Genomic DNA, 19,836 nt, shown 5'->3' with positions numbered 1-19,836 from the left:
TTTATAATAGTCCTTTATTATGTTTTTATGTCTTAGATTCTCTAATGATGTTCTCTTTCTCATACCTGATATTGAAAACTTGTTTCCCTTTATTTATTTTTTTCTTTAATAGTCTGGTTTAGAAGTTTATCAATTTTATTTGTCTTTTCAAATAGCCAGCTCTTAGTTTTTTGATATTCTGTATTTTTCTGTTTTATTGATTTCTGCTCTTAACTTCATTATTTTTTTTCCTGCTTTCTTTAGGTTTAATTTGCCTCTTACCTTTGTAGTTTCTTAATGGAGAAACTAAAATGATTGAGTTGAAAATTTGTTTCTCTAATATAATTTGTGCTTTAAATTTCTCTCCATGGCCTGCATTAGCTGCATCCCATGAATTTTGATGTGGTATTTTTTCTTTTTTCCAAATTTTATTTTTAGTGTGATAAAATACGTGTAACATAAAATACACTATCTTAACCAGTGTACTGTTAAGTGATATTTAGTAAATACCTTCATAATATTGTGTGTCACCAGTATCCATCTCTTTAATACTTGACATCTTGTAAAACTGAAAATCAATAGCCGTTAAACAGTAACCCTTCATTTCCCCCTTCCCCGAATCCTGGCAACCACCCTTCTACTTTATTTTTCTATTATTTTGACTACTTTGAGTATCTCATATAAGTGAAATCGCACAGTTTTTTTGTGACTGACTTATTTCACTTAGCAAAATGTTCTCAGTTTTTGTCTATGTTGAAGCATATATCAAAATTTTCTTACTTTTTAAGGCTAAATAACACTCCATTGTATGTATGTATATGCCACATTTTGCTTATCTGTCTGTTGATGGACACATATGTTGCTTCCCTGTCTTTTAACTCTTGTGAGTAATACTGCTATGAACATGGGTGAACAGATACCTCTTCAAGACCTTGTTTTCAGTTGTTTTAGGTATATCCCAGATATGGCATTGCTGGATTATATGGTAATTCTATTTCTAATTTTTTGAGGAGCTGCCATAATGTTTTCTCCACAGAGGCCGTGCCATTTTTTTTACAATCCCACCAGCAATCATAAGGCTTCCAGTTTCTCTACATTTCTGCCAGCACTTGTTATTTTCTCTGTTTTTGATAGTCACCGTCCTAACAGGTGTGAGGTGGTAGCTCTTAGATTTGCTTTGCATTTCCCTAATGATTAGTGGTGATGTGCTTTGTTTCCTCTGTTTATTGGCCATTTGTTTTAGAGCAATTTCTGTTAAAGTCTTTGCCCAGTTTTGAATTTTGTTTTTGTTGTGTTTCAGTAGTTCTCTATATATTCTGGCTATTAATCTCTTACCAGATTTGTACATATTTTCTCTCATTCTATGGGTTGTGTTTTTACTTTGTTGATATTGTCTGTTGATTCACAGAATTTTATAATTTTCATGACATCTAATTTGTTTATTTTTCTTTCGTTGCCTGTGCTTTTGATGTCATATCCCAGAAATTATTATCAAATCCTAAGTCATGAAAACAGTTTTATAGTTTTGTGTTTTATTTTATTTTATTTTTTAAAGATTTTATTTATTTGTTTGACAGAGAGACAGACAGCCAGTGAGAGAGGGAACACAAGCAGGGGGAGTGGGAGAGGAAGAAACAGGCTCCCAGCGTAGGAGCCTGATGTGGGGCTTGATCCCAGAACGCCGGGATCACACCCTGAGCTGAAGGCAGATGCTTAACGACTGAGCCACCCAGGAGCCCCTATAGTTTTGTGTTTTAGATTGAACTTTTTGATCCATTTTGAGTTAATTTTTGTGTATGGTTTTAGGTAAGGGTCCAACTTCATTCTTTTTTTCATGTGGATATGCAGTATCCTCAGCATCACTTCTTGAAAAACTCCTTTCCCTATTGAATGGTATTGCCACTCTTGTCAAAGGTCATTTCACCATGTATGCAAAGGTTTATTTCTGGGTTCTCTTCTCTGCTGCATTGGCCTTTATATCTGTTTTTATGCCACTACCACACTTTTGTTAAGAGATACAGCGAGAGAGTGAGGGCTGGTGGGCAGAGGCAGAGGGAGAGAATCTTAAGCAGGCTCCACACCCAGCACAGAGCCCAATATGGGACTCGATCTCATGCCCTGAGATCATGACCTGAGCCAAAATCAAAAGTTAGAGTCTTAACAGAATGAGCCACCCAGGCTCCCCAACACATTGTTTTATCATAGCTTTGTAGTAAATTTTGAAATCAGGAAGCGTGAGTCCTTGGCTCTGTTCTTTTTCAAGATTGTTTTTTCTATTTCTGCAGAAAATGTCATTGGGATTTTGACAGGGATTGCATCGAATCTCTAGATTACTTTGGGTAATACTGACATCTTAACAATTTTCAGTCTTCTGATCCATGGACATGAGATGTATCTCCATTTATTTTTGTCCTCTTTAATTTTTTCCAGCAATTTTTTGTAGTTTTCATTGTACAAATCTTTCACTTTTGATTAATTCCTAAATATTTTTTGATGCTGTTGTTAAGTGGAGATGTTTTTATAATTTTTTGACTATTCATTGTTACTACATTGAAGATACGATTTTCATTTTCATTCAGTTCATGAAACTTAAGTTTCAAATTTGATTTTTTTTTGACTCACGGATTATTGAAACATCTTAATTGTTTTCAGATGTTGGGATTTTCTAGTTATCTTTTTGTTATTATGTTGTTTTTATCTTCATCATCTTGGTGACCATTCTTTAAAAATTTTTAATAAAAATTTTCTAATATACATAAAAATAGAGTGGAATAATAATCCCTCATATACCCATCTTCCAGATTCAGCAGTGATCCAGATTTTGCTATACTTGCTTCTTTTATACTTTTCATTCTTTCTTTGCTTACACATATTTTTTTGAAGATTTTATTTATTTGAGAGAGTGCGATAGCCAGATAGAGCACAAGCAGGGAGGAGAGGGACAAGCAGACTCCCACCAGCTGAGCAGAGAGCCTGATGTGGGGCTTGATCCCAGGACCCTGGGATCATGATCTAAGCTGAAGGCAGATGCTTAACTGACTGAGCCACACAGGTGCTCCTGCTTAAGTATTTTGAGACAAATTTCAGATGCTATGTCATTTCATCCTTATATCCTTAAAGAATGCATATGAACATTGTAAAACCATAGGGCTATCATATGTAACACAATTACCAGTAGTCCCTTGGTATCATTACATTGCTTGTTTATGTTAAAACCTCCTAGATAGAATTAAGAAACCTTAAAAAGATGTTTTGATGTAGATCAGGAATTTGGCAAGTTTTAACTTACGCAATACATTACTATGTATGGTTTTCCATTTGCATTATGAAGATTTCTATTACCATATAAAAATACAGATCTTGGAATTTAAGCTGATAGCTAAAGAGTCTTGCAGTAAAACTTTTATTGTATTCCAGCTGATTTAGCTCAGTAGCAAGTAAGACAAGAATCATAGATTTTTTCCCTATGTGTTGGTAAGGTGAGTTTTCTTTATCAAGCCGTGGAGTGATTTTAACTTGAAAATACAGTAGCTTGTGGGGCTTATTTAACTAATGAATTGAGTGATTAAATTTATATAACAGAAATTAATTGACCCCTTAATGTGGGCTAGCCTCAGTATAACCATGAATAAGCCAGATATGATGCTTGGATTTAGGAAAACTCTTAGTATTATTTCAGTGCATTTATAGAAGCAATGTAAGAAAGTTTTTCAAACATTTTAGCTTGGAGTAACAGTGTAACACTATTGCTTAATTACTATCATTATTATTTTCTTGAGAAAGAGAGCGCTGCTGTGCTTGTGCACAAGGGGTGGGGTGATGAGGGGCAGAGGGAGAGAGAGAATCCCAAGCAGCCTCCGCACCCAGTGATGAGCCTATCATTGGGCTCGATCCCAGAACCCTGAGATCATGACCTGAACTGAAACCAAGAGTTGGACACTTAACTGACTGAGCCACCCAGGCGCCCCTTAAATTCTTAACTAGTGTAAGAATGCATAATATATGTTTTTTAAAAGCTTCAGAAATGTAGCTTGAGTGTTGAAATGGCAAAAATAAGGATGGAAGTTTATTAGAATGACCTGAGGTATACATTTACCTATAATTATGTGGCTCTACTCAACTAAAATGCAGATTATAGCTCTAGTATAATATAGATTAATGTCCCTTAGCATTGTAAATTGATCGTGCATTGTATTTTCTTTTCCATTAAAAAATGAACAGAAATCCAAAAACAAAGTAAAAATTTCCACCTTAACTTTATATTACAAAAGCAGCATTTCTAGTTAGAAAATGTAGAATTGGTTATACATCTCTAGGATTCAAAAGAGAGTAAGAGCCATTTTTCCCCCATCATTTTTGAAAGTCATTTTAGCTTGATTTTAATATAATCCTGGGCTGGTGTTTTTTTTTTTTTTTTAAGTGCTATTAAGTCACCCCCCAGTCCCCCCGCCAAGTTTTGTTTAAATTCTAGTTAGTTAATACTAGTGTAATATTGATTTCAGGAATATTAAGTCCTGATCATACAGAGAAATCTGTGTCAGAGCATTGTGTATTCTGAGGCAGAAGTTTACTGAAGACTGAAATGAGATTTCAGTTTGGGAATACCACTTAATGAAACTGAGATTAGGGGTTCCCGGGTGGTGCAGTTGGTTGGCCAGTGCAGTTGGTTGGGTGTCAAACACCCACAGTCCCTCGGAGTCTTCTTGAGGCTCCCCCCGCCCATGCTCGCTTGCTTGCTCTTTCTCTGGAATAAAGAAACCTTTTTATTTTTTTAAAGTGAAATTGGTTTTATTAAAATATTTTAATTAAGAATTTAAAAGATACCTTTAGTTGTTTCATCTTGCATGCTAATCACATCTGTTCTTTTATTGACATTGAATTAACATTTCTGAAAAAAAATTTCAGTTTTGAAGTTTTACAATACAAGACAGGATAGATGAAGACTAGTAGGTAGCAACAAGGAAAATAGTATTTAGAAAGACTTTGCAAGTTTCACAGCCCTGGTGATTTTTTTGCTTTTCCTACTTCCTTATATTTACACACATCATTGATAATAAACTCAACTTTAAAGACTTAATTCCTCGCAAAATAGTACATTTCGATGAAGAATTTCCTTTGGGAAAAGAGATAAAAACATATTAGAAATGAGAAATCATGTTGAATTTGCATTATTTAATAATGCTGCATTATTTCGTTACATTGAAGAAGAAATTATTCTTACTGTAAAATTGCATGAAATATATCTAGTGTTGGTCATTCACTGCATTGAGAATCTCACTGAGAGAAAAAAACTTGGTTTTAGTTTTTCTTTTGCTTATGGATCATGTTGGGTTATTTAATATCATACTTGTAATTCCACAAGGTGGCAGCATTTGTTTACTTTGACAGTATCTCAACTGTTAGTAGACTAGGTATGGAACTAAATGGCTGATAGGAAAGTTCATGCTCATGAATACTAGATGGTCCTAGGTTAACAGCAGCAAGTAATGGAAAGGATAAAACTCATCTTACATATGAAAATGATGTCACATTTTGCATATATTCTTGAATATCTAGCAACCATCAGAGAGGAATTTTTTTGAAACTGCATTGTTTGAACTTACTGAATACTTATCAGTGGCTGTCTCTTGAATTCTTGGTTTGAATTTTACACCTAGATTGTTACGGTTAAAATTGTTCTACATTCCATATGTAGTTTAGAGGTTATATTAACATTTTTGCTATGTTTTTTCAAATTTTTATATTCTATTTATTTTTTTTATTATGATATGTTAGTCACCATACAGTACATTATTAATTTTTGATGTAGTGTTCCATGATTCATTATTTGCATATAACACCCAGTGCTCCATGCAATAAGTGCCCTCCTTAATACCCTTCACCAGGCTAGCCCATCCCCCCACCCCCCCAAAACCCTCAGTTTCTCCAGAGTCCATAGTCTCGTGGTTCATTTCCCCCTCTGTTTACCCCCCCCTTCATTTTTCCCTTCCTTCTCCTAATGGTCTTCCTGCTATTCCTTATGTTCCACAAATGACTGAAACCGTATGATAATTGTCTTTCTCTGCTTGACTTATTTCACTTAGCCCAAAGTTTTAAATAGAATTGCAGCAGGCATTAGTAAATTTATAAGAAGAAAATGGTTATGTATTGTGGCATTCATTGCTACTGGTAGATCAGTCGTTACACTGATAATGTAGTCTTTGATTATTTGATTACGTTTTAAAAGATACCTTCGTAAGTAGCTTACATGATATTTTAAGTATTTCACTAACTCATTTAATCTTTATATAAAACCTATGGAATAAGGCATTGTGATCAATCCCATTGTACAGATGAGGAATTGTGGTAGAGAGAAATTATCTAAATTGTCCAAGTTCAACACAATGCTAGCGAATGATAGAATTAAGATTTGAACTGAGACATTGTGTCTTCAGGGGTTCTACTCTTCCGTTTTCCCTTCAGGACCTGTTGAAACACTGTACTTTTGAGACACCCAAAAGAATAAAAGGAATGAATTATTTTGAGTTTCTTTTTTTCTTTTTTAAGATTTTATTTATTTATTTTGGGGTGGGGAGGAGCAGAGGGAGAGGCAGAGAATCTCTGGAAGACTCCCTGCTGAGCGCAGAGTCTGGCATGAGGCTTGGTCCCTAACCCTGAGATCATGACCTGAGCCGAGACACTCAACCAGCTGAGCCACCCAGGCACTCCTCTTTTGCGTTTATGATACTTGGTATCTCTATTACTTTCGTGTCTGATTTTCCCTTAATAATGAACATGTTTTTTAAATTTTAATTTGATATAGGTAGTCTATTAAAATGCTGCTTTTGACATAGCTTGGAACTATTCATGTTCAACGTTTATTTATTTATTTTTGTAGTAGCCAGTTATAAGGGTTGTGTTTCCTAAATTTCAATTTTTAATGACAGCCAGTACTGATTCTGTATTGTAGAATGCTGTGACTTTTTAATTTATATTTAAAAACATCTCCAGGTAATTAAATGACTTGTTTTCAAAGGAAAAATTATGACTTTTTATTTTATTTTATTTATTTTTTAAACAAGTTGTTTTGTTTGTTTTGTTTTAAGTAGGCTCTGTGCTGGGCCCCAGTGTGGAGCCCATCATAGGGTTCAAACTCAGTGACCCTGAAATCAAGACCTGAGCTGAAATTGAGTCAGACAGACACTTAACCCACTGAGCCACCCAGGCGCCCTATGACTCTTTAGGACTGCTAATGAACTTTCTCTTTTTTTCAGAAGATATTTTTGTTATCATCTTACAGGTTATTGGGCTCTCTGGGGTCAATGAGAAATGTAAGGATTTGGGAGTACAGAAAAAAGGATTTCCTTCCAGAATTTTGCTCAGGCCTAGTCTTTTAAAGCAGTATTTTTATTTTTATTTTTTTTTGTTTTTGTTTTTGTTTTTATTTATTTATTTATTTATTTTAGATTTTATTTATTTGACAGAGATAGAGACAGCCAGCGAGAGAGGGAACACAAGCAGGGGGAGTGGGAGAGGAAGAAGCAGGCACATAGCGGAGGAGCCTGATGTGGGGCTCGATCCCATATCGCCAGGATCACGCCCTCAGGCGAAGGCAGACGCTTAACGCCTGCGCCACCCAGGCGCCCCTAAAGCAGTATTTTTAAAAACTGTGTTCTAAACTTCAAGTTTCCTCAGGAAAGAGGTTTTATCTATCTTATTCTGGCTGGCTCCCCATTTCTGGCAAATGATAGGTGCTTAAAAGTGAATATTTGTTGAATGAATGGAAAACTCTTTTGCTTGCTCTGGGAGGATCTAGAGGGCTCCAGTAGTTGTCCAACTCAACTTGCTTTTATATATTTGCTTCTTGGTAAGTGTTCCTTTGAAGAAAGTATCCCTAGGCTACAAAAGAAGTTTGTAAATCACCAATGACACGTGACAGAAAAGTAGTGTTAATAACTTAAAATAGAGAAGTCTAGGATTGTCAGCAAGTGTTGATGAGCTTCCTACTTCTATGACAATTCAAGATACAGGTTAAAAGTGAGATATGAGGGGCGCCTGGGTGGCACAGCGGTTAAGCGTCTGCCTTCGGCTCAGGGCGTGATCCCGGCGTTATGGGATCGAGCCCCACATCAGGCTCCTCCGCTATGAGCCTGCTTCTTCCTCTCCCACTCCCCCTGCTTGTGTTCCCTCTCTCGCTGGCTGTCTCTATCTCTGTCAAATAAATAAATAAAATCTTTAAAAAAAAAAAAGTGAGATATGAATAGTCCAAGCTTACATAATGGAAGCTGTTACATCCTTTCCTTCCCTCATAGCCTCTACCCTAAAATTTTCCTATTGTCATTTCCTTGTTTTTCTGTTTTCTTTTGCCCCTGCTTAGGCTGAGGCTTTTCAGTACTACCCAGTGAAGCCATAAACTCAAATCATTTTACATTTACTATCTCGAAGTGTTAATTGGGTTAGCATTTGAGATTTTAGTACACTAGTAAAAGTTTGTTATAAAATATGCCTACAACAAAGGTTTAGAATTAAAATATTGCCTTTTATGATAAAATTCTTATTTTTTGTTAACCTAATGACTCTCTTCAAATAATCAAAGTAGAAAAAGAATTAGAATGATTGTTTGGTATCCAAGAGATTAAAGTAGGACTAGTGGCTGGAAGTTACATTTTAAGGTAACATAGGGAAGATCTTCATAGTCAACAGTGTGCAGAAGTAGGATAGGCTTCATCAGGAGGCAGTTGCTATATGCTCTTAGGACTTTAAAACTAAGCTGTACTTTTTTTTTTTTAATGCAGAAAATTTTTGTGCCATCTTGAGGTCAGTTATATATTCACCTATATTTGTCTAGAATGTTTATTTGAGAGAGAGAGAGAGAGAGAGAGAGAGAAAGAACACAGAGGGAGAGTGAGAGGGAGAAGCAGACACAGGGCTTGATCCCAGGACCCTGGGATCATGATCTGAACTGAATGCAGACACTTAACCGACTGAGCTACCTAGGCGCCCCTTATTTTTGTTTTAATTTTTAAAAATTGTATCTATTCATACTGTAAGTGCTGATAGTACCAGTAAAAGTGATGTACAGATTAGTGGAGAGACAAAATCTATAAGCCAATATATAGAAAAAAGCATTTTAAGTGCTGTGAAAATATCTACTGGCTACAGTATGGACAGTGGATTTGAGATAAGGAATAGTGGAAGCAGGGGGATCAGATATATAAGTAGTTTTGAGTTGTCCTGGCCACATATGATGATGGCCTGTGGTCTATTCTAGGAGGAAGTCAGTAGAGCTTGGACAAAGTAGTATTTAAGACATATTTAGGGACTAGAGTAGACAAAACATGATGATTGAGGTATATAATCTTTGAAGGAGAGGAAGATAATTTCCAGGTCCTTGGTTTGAATACCTGGGCAGAAAAATGTGTTTGTTTGTTTTTTTTAACTTAAATTCAGTTAATTAACATATAGTGTATTGTTAGTGTCAGAGGTAGAGTTCATTGATTCCTCAGTCTTATATAACACCCAGTGCTCATTACATCCTGTGCCTTCCTTAAAGTCCCATCACCCAGTTACCACCCCCCCCAAGCAACCCTGTTTGTTTCTTATGATTAAGCATCTCACGGTTTGTCTCCCTCTCTGATTTCATCTTGTTTTATTTTTCCCTCCCTTTCCTGTGCTTTTTTGTTTCTTAAATTCCGCAAGAGTGAAATCATATGATAATTGTCTTTCTCTGATTAACATATTTTGCTTAGCATAATACCCTCTAGTTCCATCCTCATCATTGCAAATGGCAAGATTTCATTTTTTTAATGGCTGAGTAATATTCCATTGTATGTATATACCACATCTTTATCATTCATCTGTCGGTGGACATCTGGGCTCTTTCCACAGTTTGGACATTGCTGCCATAAACATTGGGGTGCAGGTGCTCTTTCGGATCACTACATTTGTGTCTTTGATGTAAATACCTAGTAGTGGATTGCTGGGTCATAGGGTAGCCCTATTTTCAACTTTTTGAGGAACCTCCATACTGTTTTCCAGAGTGGCTGCCCCAGCTTTCATTTCCGACCAACAGTGTGAGGAGGGTTCCCCTTTCTCTGCATCCTCACTAACATCTTTCGTTTCCTGAGTTGTTAACTTTAGCCATTCTGAGCAGTGCGAGGTGGTATCTCAATGTGGTTTTGATTCGTATTTCCCTGATGCCAAGTGATGTGGAGCATATTTTCATGTGTCTGTAAACCACTTGTATGTTTTCTTTGACGAAGTGTCTGTTCATGTCTTCTGCCCATTGTTGATTGGATTATTTGTTCTTTGGGTTTTGAGTTTGATAAGTTCTTTATAGATTTTGGACACTAGCCCTTTATCTGTTAAGATAAGAAAAATGTAGTGTTATTTACAGAAATAGAGATACTGGAGGAAGAGCAGGTTTGAGGGCAATGAGGTGCTTGAGAGATAACCAAGTAGAGATTTTGCATAGGCTTGCTAGATACACAGAAAATAAATTTGTACCATTGATAATGGGCACTGTGGTTGTAGATTGATAGAGCTCCAACATTTAAAGATCGAGGTAGATGAGGAGGAACCAATAAAGCTGACTGAGGTAGTTTTTAGATAAGAATGAAAACCAGGAAAGTATATGCCCTGCAAACCAGGAAACAGGAGATAATCTGCAGGGTTAGATATTGGGCAGGGTTGGATCCAACGCCAAGTGAGACTTTTTGCTTTGATTAGCAGGCGTAATAAGAGGGAACAAGAAGAGAATCGTTGCAAAGGCTGGCATGTTTGTAGTGTTAAGTGATAGGGAGGTAAAGGAACTTTTCTCTAAGAATTTATGCTTTCACCATGTGTCATTGCTGAGTGATGGGTAGAAAAGGTGGTTGGTGTTTATGTGTGACTGCAGAAGAAAGAGATACTAGATGATGAAAATGATGAGATTCACGGACCGTGAAATTTAAACTGAATACTGAGGTAGATAAAGTTAGGAAGAGGCCTGAGAAAGAGGCAAAAATTGGTGAATCAGCTGTATGGAGGTGAAGAATGAAGGGTTGTAGGAATAGTAGGCAAACGAGGGGGAGTTTTATGGAGACTCTGGTCAGAGAGGTATTGCATCTTTGGCCCAGAATACTTTTCCATCTTTTACTTGCAGCATTGGGTAGTTTACCTGATTATCTAGTGGGCACATGTGTTTGTTGACTCAACTGAAGGATAAGCTAAAATGCAAGGTAGAAAATAAGTAATAAATGCTTGTGGGCATGGGATGAAATGCTGAAGGAGTCCACTAAGAGTGGGAGTTCACTTTAGGCAATGACTTTCAGGTTCCTATGGGTATTTGAAATGGTGCTTTCGAGGTTTTTCTTCTGCATTTCTTTAGATTATTCTCTCTGGACTTGATTCTTAAGATAGAAAGTGACATTAATAAATTTAATTCTTCACTGTGTTCAAAATTACGTCTTTTGTAATTTCTTGCAGATGTTTGTGGTGGAAGTAGTAGTTGTTGTTAAAGGCTGGGCTATCCTTGTATTTGGGTACATTAAAGGAGAAAATAATGCTTATTTTGCACCTTTTATGAATAAAATATATGGAGAGGAAATAAGGAAATATAATTATTCACACATATCAAATTATACAGATTTCCTATATAGGGGAAGTCGTTTGCAAATTTTTACAGCAAAAATACTAATTTGCAGTGGTGAAAGAAGACCAATTTTGAAGTTTTTTTGTTTTGTTGGGTTTTTTTTTTTTGAAATATAGTTGACACACAATGTTATATAATTTTAGGTATACAACATAGTGATTTGACAACTCTATGTATTATGCTTTGCTTACCACCAACTGTAGCTATCATCTGTCACCATACAATGCTAGTACTGTACCATTGACTGTATTCCCTGTGTTGTACCTTTCATCTCTGTGACATATTCATTTCATAACTGGAATCCAGTACCTGCCACACCCATTCCCCCATCCCATCAGTTTGTTCTCTGTATTTACATCTCCGCTTTTTTGTTTTTGTTCTGTTCTGTTTTTCAGATTCTCCATATAAGTGAAATCACATGGTATTTGTCTTTCTCTGTCTTTTTTTTTTTTTTTTAAGCAGGTTCCTCACCCAGTGTAGAGCCCATCATGGGGCTTGAACTCAGTACCCTGAGATTGAGATCTGAGCCGAAATGAAGAGCAGACACTTAACCAACTGAACCACCGAGGCATCCTTGTCTTTCTCTGTCTTATTTCACTTAGCACAATATACTCTAGGTCCATCCATTTTGTTGCAAATGGCAAGATTTCATTCTTTTCTTATGGCTAATATTCCATCTAATATACCACATCTGGGGTGCCTGGCTGGCTAAGTCAGTTAAGCATCTGCCTTAGGCTCGGGTCATGATCCCAGGGTCCTGGTTTGAGCCCTGAGTCAGGCTCCCTGCTCAGGAGGAAGTCTGCTTCTCCTTCTACCTTCCTCCCACTCATGCTGTCTCTTTTTCTCTGTCAAATAAATAAAATCTTTAAAAAAAATTAATATACCACATGGTTTATCCATTCGCATGTGGATAGACACTTGGCTTGCTTCCATATCTTGGCTATTGTAAATAATGTTGCAGTAAACATAGAGCTGTGTATATCTTTTCAGATTCATGTTTTCATTTTCTTTGGGTACATACCCAGTAGTGGAATTAACTGGATTGTATGGTATTTCTATTTTTTACTTTTATTGAGGAACTGCCATACTGTCTTCTGCAGTGGCTGCACTAGTTTGCATTTTATCAGTGGTGCATGAGGGTTCCTCTTCTCCATATCGTCACCAACATTTCTTATTTCTTGTGTTTTTGATTCTAGCCAGTCTGCCAGGTGTAAAGTAGTATCATTGTAGTTTTGATTTGCATTTCCCTGATGATTAGTGATGTTGAGCATTTTTTCATATGTCTGTTGGCCATCTGTATAACTTTGAAAAAATGTCTATTTATGTCCTCTGCCTATTTTTAATCGGATCATTTGGTTTTCTTTTTGGTGCTAAGTTGTATAAGTTCATACATTTTGGATATTAAGCTCTTACTGAAAATATCATTTGCAACTATCTTCTCCCATCCAGTAGGTTGCCTTTTTGTTTTGTTAATGGTTTCTTTCTCTGGTCAAAAGTCTTTTTTATTTTGGTGTAGTCCCAGTAGTTTATTTTTGCTTTTGTTTCCCTTGCCTGAGGAGACATAGCTAGAAAGATGTTGCTAAGGCCAATGTCAAAGAGATTATTGCCTGTGTTTTCTTCTAGGAGTTTTATGTTTTCAGGTCTCACATGTAGGTCCTATTTGGATTTATTTTTGTTTATGATGCGAGAAAGTGGTTCAGTTTCATTCTTTTCCATGTAGCTGTCCAGTTTTCCTAGCACCATTTGTTAAGAAGGTTAATTTGAATGAGTTAAAGTCTCATGTACTTAAAAAATAATAATTTTATTTCTTTCACTATCTAACCTAATTAGAAATAGTTTCAATTGAATCCTATTTAAATGAGATGGAATGAGAACTTACTTGTTCTAGCATTTTGTGTGGTACATTGTAGTTACATTTACTTAGTTACATTTACCTACAGTTGGAGGGCTTACTAAACCAGATTTCTGGGCCCTACTCCAGCAGTTTCTTATTCACTAGTCTGTGCTAGGGCCAAGCATTTGCATTTCTAACACAGTGCCAGATAATAGTGCTGTTGCTGGTCTGAGACCACACTTTGAGAATACTGTCTTAGGTTAAGAGGTTTAGAAAGAAGAATTTACTTCTAATCAGAAATATTTATACTTTTAATTCTTTAGTAAAAGACCATAATTATTTATATTTTTATAGTTTATGAACTAAAGAAAATAGGTTAAAAAAACTCATTTATTTTATAGAGCTTTCTAATTAATAAGTTGTTACAATATGCTATGAACAGGTTGCATATGTACCAAGATACTTATTCCTTCTCTTCTTGGGACAGTTGGGTGGGGCTGGTTTGGAGATCCAGCTCATAGCCAACTATCCTCAGGACAGAGGGATTAACCCCGTATTTAGCTTATTTGCTTTGTACACTGCACAGTGATAGGGAAACTCTAACTTAAAGAATCTAGGACAAATAAAGTATCTGGTTTCTCTCAAAGTTGTTTTAGTCATTTTTGGTGAAAGAACTATGTAGTGAAATTTGAGATTGAGCTCTTTAATATATTAAGTATTGATATGCTGTTAATTAACCTGTAAAGCTGAGTTCTTAAAAGGAAGGCTGCTCTTACTCTTCTGGAGAACCATCTCACTTTGCCATTGGGCTACCAGTTGGTAGGATGCAAATTTGGGGAGATTGAAAGGGATGTTTTGAACCTTTTAAAATTTAGAAAATATGTCCTTCAATTTCATGTCTTTCTTACACTATTGACTTCGTTAAGATTATGTAGGGGAGGAAAAATCCTTTTCCTTCCACCCTTCCACGTTTTTAATTGGGACACTACAATAGAGAGATTAACAAGAGAAAAACAGACATTAATAATATGCACATTTCTTATATACACTGGAGAAACCTAGGAAAATGTGTAACTCAAAGAACTGTCTGAGAACTCTGGCTTATGTCAGATCTTTAACAAAGAACAATAAATAGTAGAGCAATGAAAGGATAAAGAAAAGCAGTTTTAGATTTCCCAGAATAGCAAACTATGGGAAAGTAAATATACTGGAGTTAACTAACGAAGTGAGATTTGTTTCCAGATTTCTTTCATGCCATCTCTGGGCTTATATCTTGGTTTTAAGTAGTAAAAGGGCGAGGATAGAGAGTGCTTTTCCTGCATTTGCTGCTTGACTTTAGCTCAAAATAGTTTTTGTGTCAAAGAGGCATATTTTGGGGTGACGTGCTATGGTGTCCTTCAGATAAAAGGCAGTCTCTGCCTGTTTTGTCACTGGTGTGAGTTTAGTAGTACTTCACTTTACTGCCACTTAGAAATAACTGTGGTATCAGTAGACATAAAACTTAATCTGGTAAAGGATGTTTTATAAGATAAACACTTGGCAAATACCATCGTTTGGCCCAGGTGTGGTAATTTCCCTGTATATTGCCTCCATCAGACATTTTCATACATGTAAAACTTTTTGGGTAAGATAAGATGTTACTGTAAGAGCTATTGTCCACATGTATCATTTCAGTTTTTTCCACTTTGAGTTAATTTCTCTAGCTACTCTTCACAGCAGAGAGTTTCATATTATGCTAACGCTTCATCTGTACAGAATTTAACCTGGCAGTCTCATCTAACTGAAACACAATCAGTAATCAGGGCTTAAATGAAAAATAAAAAGGCTTTAGAACAAAATAAATGCCACTAAATTAATGGCTAAAGCTCAAATATTAGCAAATGGCCATTTTCTTAACCGCTGTGCCACCCAGGCGCCCCTCAAATGGCCATTTTCTTGAATTACTTCAGCCCTAGTGATTTGTTATATATATATGTGTAATCTTAGTTTTATCTGGTTTGTGTCTCTTCAAAGTGTAAAAGGAAGAGAGATTGCAACGGATAGGTTGAAGAAGTGATAGCTACTAGCTAGACAAAGGGGAAGAAATGAAGCTGCAAATTGGAGCTCAAAAGTAAAGCAGTTTGGATCCATTTAATAATGAGTTCAAGTGGTTTGGCATATCTTAATAGACCCTGAGATCATTGAGATGTAATAGAGTATGGTAACTAATGCTGACAGGGCTATTCACATTACTGTGCTCAGTATGTTCTTATAAAGGTAGTAAAGAATGTATTACGTCTGACAGATTATACTCAGAGAGAATCAAAGTTGGTTCCAAAATTCACTTAACTAATATTTATTACCACTCACTGTGTGTTAAAGCAGTAGACAGGTATGTGTAGAGAATACTATTGTGTCTGTTATTCTTTAGAAATAATTTTAAATATATTAATACCACCATTGGTATAAATGTAATGTGAAAAATATTCATATTTCTTTATAATTACTTTGAAGTTTTTTGGTATTTGTACGTTTCAAACGTTGCTTTGGTTTTATTGATATAAAACAGAGCATTGTAAATGAGAAAAATACTGGCTTTTTGCCTGGTACAGGAATCAGCAAACTGTGGTCCATTGGGGTCAGATTTGGCCTATCACTTAATTTTGAGTGGCCCATCACTTAATTTTGAGTGACCCATGAGCTAAGAATAGTTTTTATCTTTTTAGTTGGTTAAAAAAAATTAAAAGAAGAATAATAACAAATGATGTATAGTGGCATGACATAATATTGACATATGAAAATTCTATGAAATTCAAATTTTAGTGTTCATAAATTAAGTTTTATTGGAATATAGTCATACTTATTCCTTTACATATTGTTTGTGGCTGATTTTATACTACAACAGGAGAGTTGAGTAGTTTTGAGAGAAGTTCATGGTTCCTCTGGCCTTTTTACAGAACAAATTTGCTGACTCTTGACCTAGTAGATTTGTTTAGGCTGTAAGGATGTACTGCTATACTTGATTAAAGTTCTGTCATGTGTTTGGATATCAGTATATCTTACAAAAGAAAATAGCTTGTGTCAAATTTTCTGATCTTCTTGTGATGATTGGCTGACTGTTTTATATGCTTCATCATTTCCTAATACAAATAACCTATCACCGGCCTGTCTTACAGTAAGCACTTCATCATTGGTTGAATGATAGCTACAGATTTGTAGTCCTTACCTAATAACAAATTCTGGTTCATTCAGCAGAAGGTTTCTTATTTGTGTTTTTTAAAAAATTGTTTATCAAGTAGAGTTGAAAAATGCCTTGAAATATGACAAAAGCTTGTACTATGATTAGGAGATTTAGCTGTATCATACTAATGTTGAAAGAGAGATGCTTTTCTACTACCCATTGTGTAGTAGAATTAAATTAAATTGTGTTTCTATTCTCTCTCCTTTTCCCCTTTTCCTCACCCACATTAATAGGTAGTTTTGCTGATAGCATTAAAGTTATAAAACTGGTTTTTGATCTGGGCTTGAGAGAGATTAATTTTTGGTTATATTTACAAATTTAAGTTTAAATGTAGAATTGCAAATTGTATCACTTTTAAAATCACCCACATTGAGGTACAGTATACATATAATGTGTATAAAGTTTTAAGTTTTGGAATTGTATAAACCACAATGGAAATATAGAAAATTTCCAAAAATTTATTCCTGCCACTTTGCAGTTAATTCCATCTCTTCCTCCAAATTCCTGTCCAGGCCACTAATCTCTTTGCCGTTAACCATTAGAATAGTTTAGTCATTCTGGAATCTTTTAAAAATGGAACCATACAGTATGTACTCTTTTGTGTCTAGCTTCTTTAGCTCAGCATGTTTTTGAAATTCATTCATGTTGCTGCCTCTTTCAGTAGATACAGTTAATTATCAGTTACAAAGTTAATTATTTAGTAATATTCCATTTTATGAATATTGTACAATTTGCTTACCCATTCATATGTTCATTGGACATTTAAGTTGTTTCCAGTTTTTGATTATTATGGCTAAAGCTCCCATGAATATTCACCCACAAGTCATTTTGGATATTCATATTCATATTTATTTCTCTTGGGTAAATACCTGGGATTGAAATTTCTGGGTTGTATGATTAGTTTGTGCTTAACATTTCAAGAAACTGTTAATTGTTTTTAAAGTTATTGGGTTATTTTAAAATTCCAGCAATGTAACAGAGTTCCAGTTGTCCCAAATCCTCAATAACTCTTGGCATTGTCAGTCTTTACTAGGTTTGTAGTAATATTTTCTTTCTGTTTTACTTTGCATTTCCCTTATAACTAATGGTGTTTAATGTGCTTATTGACCATCTGTGTATCTGTACATTGAATAGATTTGAAACATCTATTCAAATCTTTTGCCCATTGTTAAAAAATCAGGTTTTACTATCATTGAATAATGAGAATTTTTATGTATTCTGGTTACAAGTTCTTTGTCAGATTTATGTACTGGTAGTATTTTCCTCCCAGTCTGTGGCTTGCCCTTTTTATTAATATTGTCTTTTTAAATTAAATAAGTATTTAATTTTGATGAATTCCAATTCATTAATTTTTTTAATGATTTAAGCTCTTTCTTATGGAAATGTTTTCCTGCCCCAAATGGTGAAAATTTTTCTTCTCTCTTTTCTTCTATAATTTTAATAGTTTTAGCTTATACATTTATGTCTGTAATTCATTTCAAGTTAATATTTGTTTGGATTATGAAGTAAAGGTTGGGGTTATATACTTGTTCCAAGCAGCATTTGTTTAAAAGGTGAACTTTTTCCATTGACATCTTTGTTTAAAATCAATTGAGCATATATATATGAATCTATTTTTTTTTAAATTGGAAGTATAGTTGACAGATAAATTATTTAGTTTCAGGTGTACAACTTTATGATTTAAGTCTATACATTATGCTATGCTTATCACAAGTATAGGTCCCATCTGTCACCATACAACACCGTTGCAATACTATTGACTGTATTCCCTGTGCTGTACCATTTATCCCCATAACCGGAAGCCTGTACCTCCCACTCCCCTTTATCTATTTTGCCCTTCCCCCCAACTCCTCCCCTCTAGCAAGAATCAGTTTTTGTTCTCTGTATTTTATGAATCTGTTTCAGGTTTGCTTGTTTGTTTATTCATTTGTTTTATTTTTTAGATTCAACATAGAAGTAAAATCACATGGTATTTTTCTCTATTCAATTTATTTCACTTAACATAATTCCATGTAGGACTATCTATGTTGTTCCAAATGGCAAGACCTCATCCTTTTTTATGATTGGGAAATATTCCATTTGTGGGGGAGGGAGCATGCACACACCACATCTTCCTTATTCATCTATTGATAGACACTTAGGTTGCTTCCATATCTTGGGTATTATAAATAATGCTGCAGTTAACACGGGGGTGTGTATATTTTTTTGAATTAGTGTTTTTGTTTGCTTTGGGTAAACACCTAGTAATGGAATTACTATGAATCTTCTTCTTGACTCTCTTTTCTGTTGTATTACTCTGCATGTCTGCTATTAGGCCAGTACCACACTCTCATTATTATTATAGTTTTATATGAAGCCTTAAAATCAGGTAATGTAAGTCCCCCAACTTTATTATTATTTTTTAAAATTGTGTTGGCAATTCAAAGTCCTTTGCATTTCTGTAGAAAATTTTGAACAAGTGTGCTTTGTTTATTTTCTGCTGTGATGGTTTGGAAGAATTTTTATAGTAAGTCACAGTTTCTCTTATATATTTTTCTTCAGTGGTTTGTCTACTTGTTCCTATGGGAAATATGAAATAGATTTCTGATTTGTTAAGTCTATCTGACTGATATTTTGGGGACATACTTTTATATATTCATGATGAAATTTCTTTTGGACTGTACATTTTCATTCCAGATTAGTCCTCTGCATCATGGAATAGTTTCTTTTTATCATAGTTCTCTTGTTTTCCAATGAAGAGTGACAGCAATGACATTAATGATTCAATATTGGAATCTTATTGGTTGCTTTGTAAATACTACTAGAGGATAGAGAACTGAAAAATTGGATGTATTTTCTCCTTTAATTTCAAAAGTAAAGAATTAGAACTTCTGCTTGCATATGGATCTTTTCACTTTTACTAAATAGAAACTCATTCAGAGAGGACAAAATGTCATCAGTTTGGGGACAAAATATATTTTGTTTTCCAACTCTTGTTTTTTTTCTCTAGTAGGTGTTTTTATTCAATTTTTTATTAAACTTTTACTTATTCAGAAGTTACTTTCAGTTTGTCAAGCTTTAATAAAGAGCATTTATCGTAGGATACAGTTATATTGTGCATAGAAAAGGTGTTTTAGGACAACAAGTCTACAACTAAATTAATATAACTAAATATAAATTATAACTTGCTGTAGACTTAAATGAGAAAAATGT

General features: G+C 34.9%; 1 protein-coding gene across 6 annotated transcripts in view; it reads left to right on the top strand.

Moving 5' to 3' along the window:
• COP1 (COP1 E3 ubiquitin ligase) overlaps positions 1–19,836 on the top strand; it is a 238,821-nt gene that overhangs the window by 104,104 nt on the left and 114,881 nt on the right. The window lies entirely within an intron of this gene.

The sequence above is a fragment of the Ursus maritimus genome, unplaced genomic scaffold, assembly GCF_017311325.1.
Source record: "Ursus maritimus isolate PB19 unplaced genomic scaffold, ASM1731132v1 scaffold_2, whole genome shotgun sequence".
Classification (NCBI taxonomy): Eukaryota; Metazoa; Chordata; class Mammalia; order Carnivora; family Ursidae; genus Ursus; species Ursus maritimus.
This window is presented reverse-complemented; position numbering and strand designations above follow the sequence as displayed.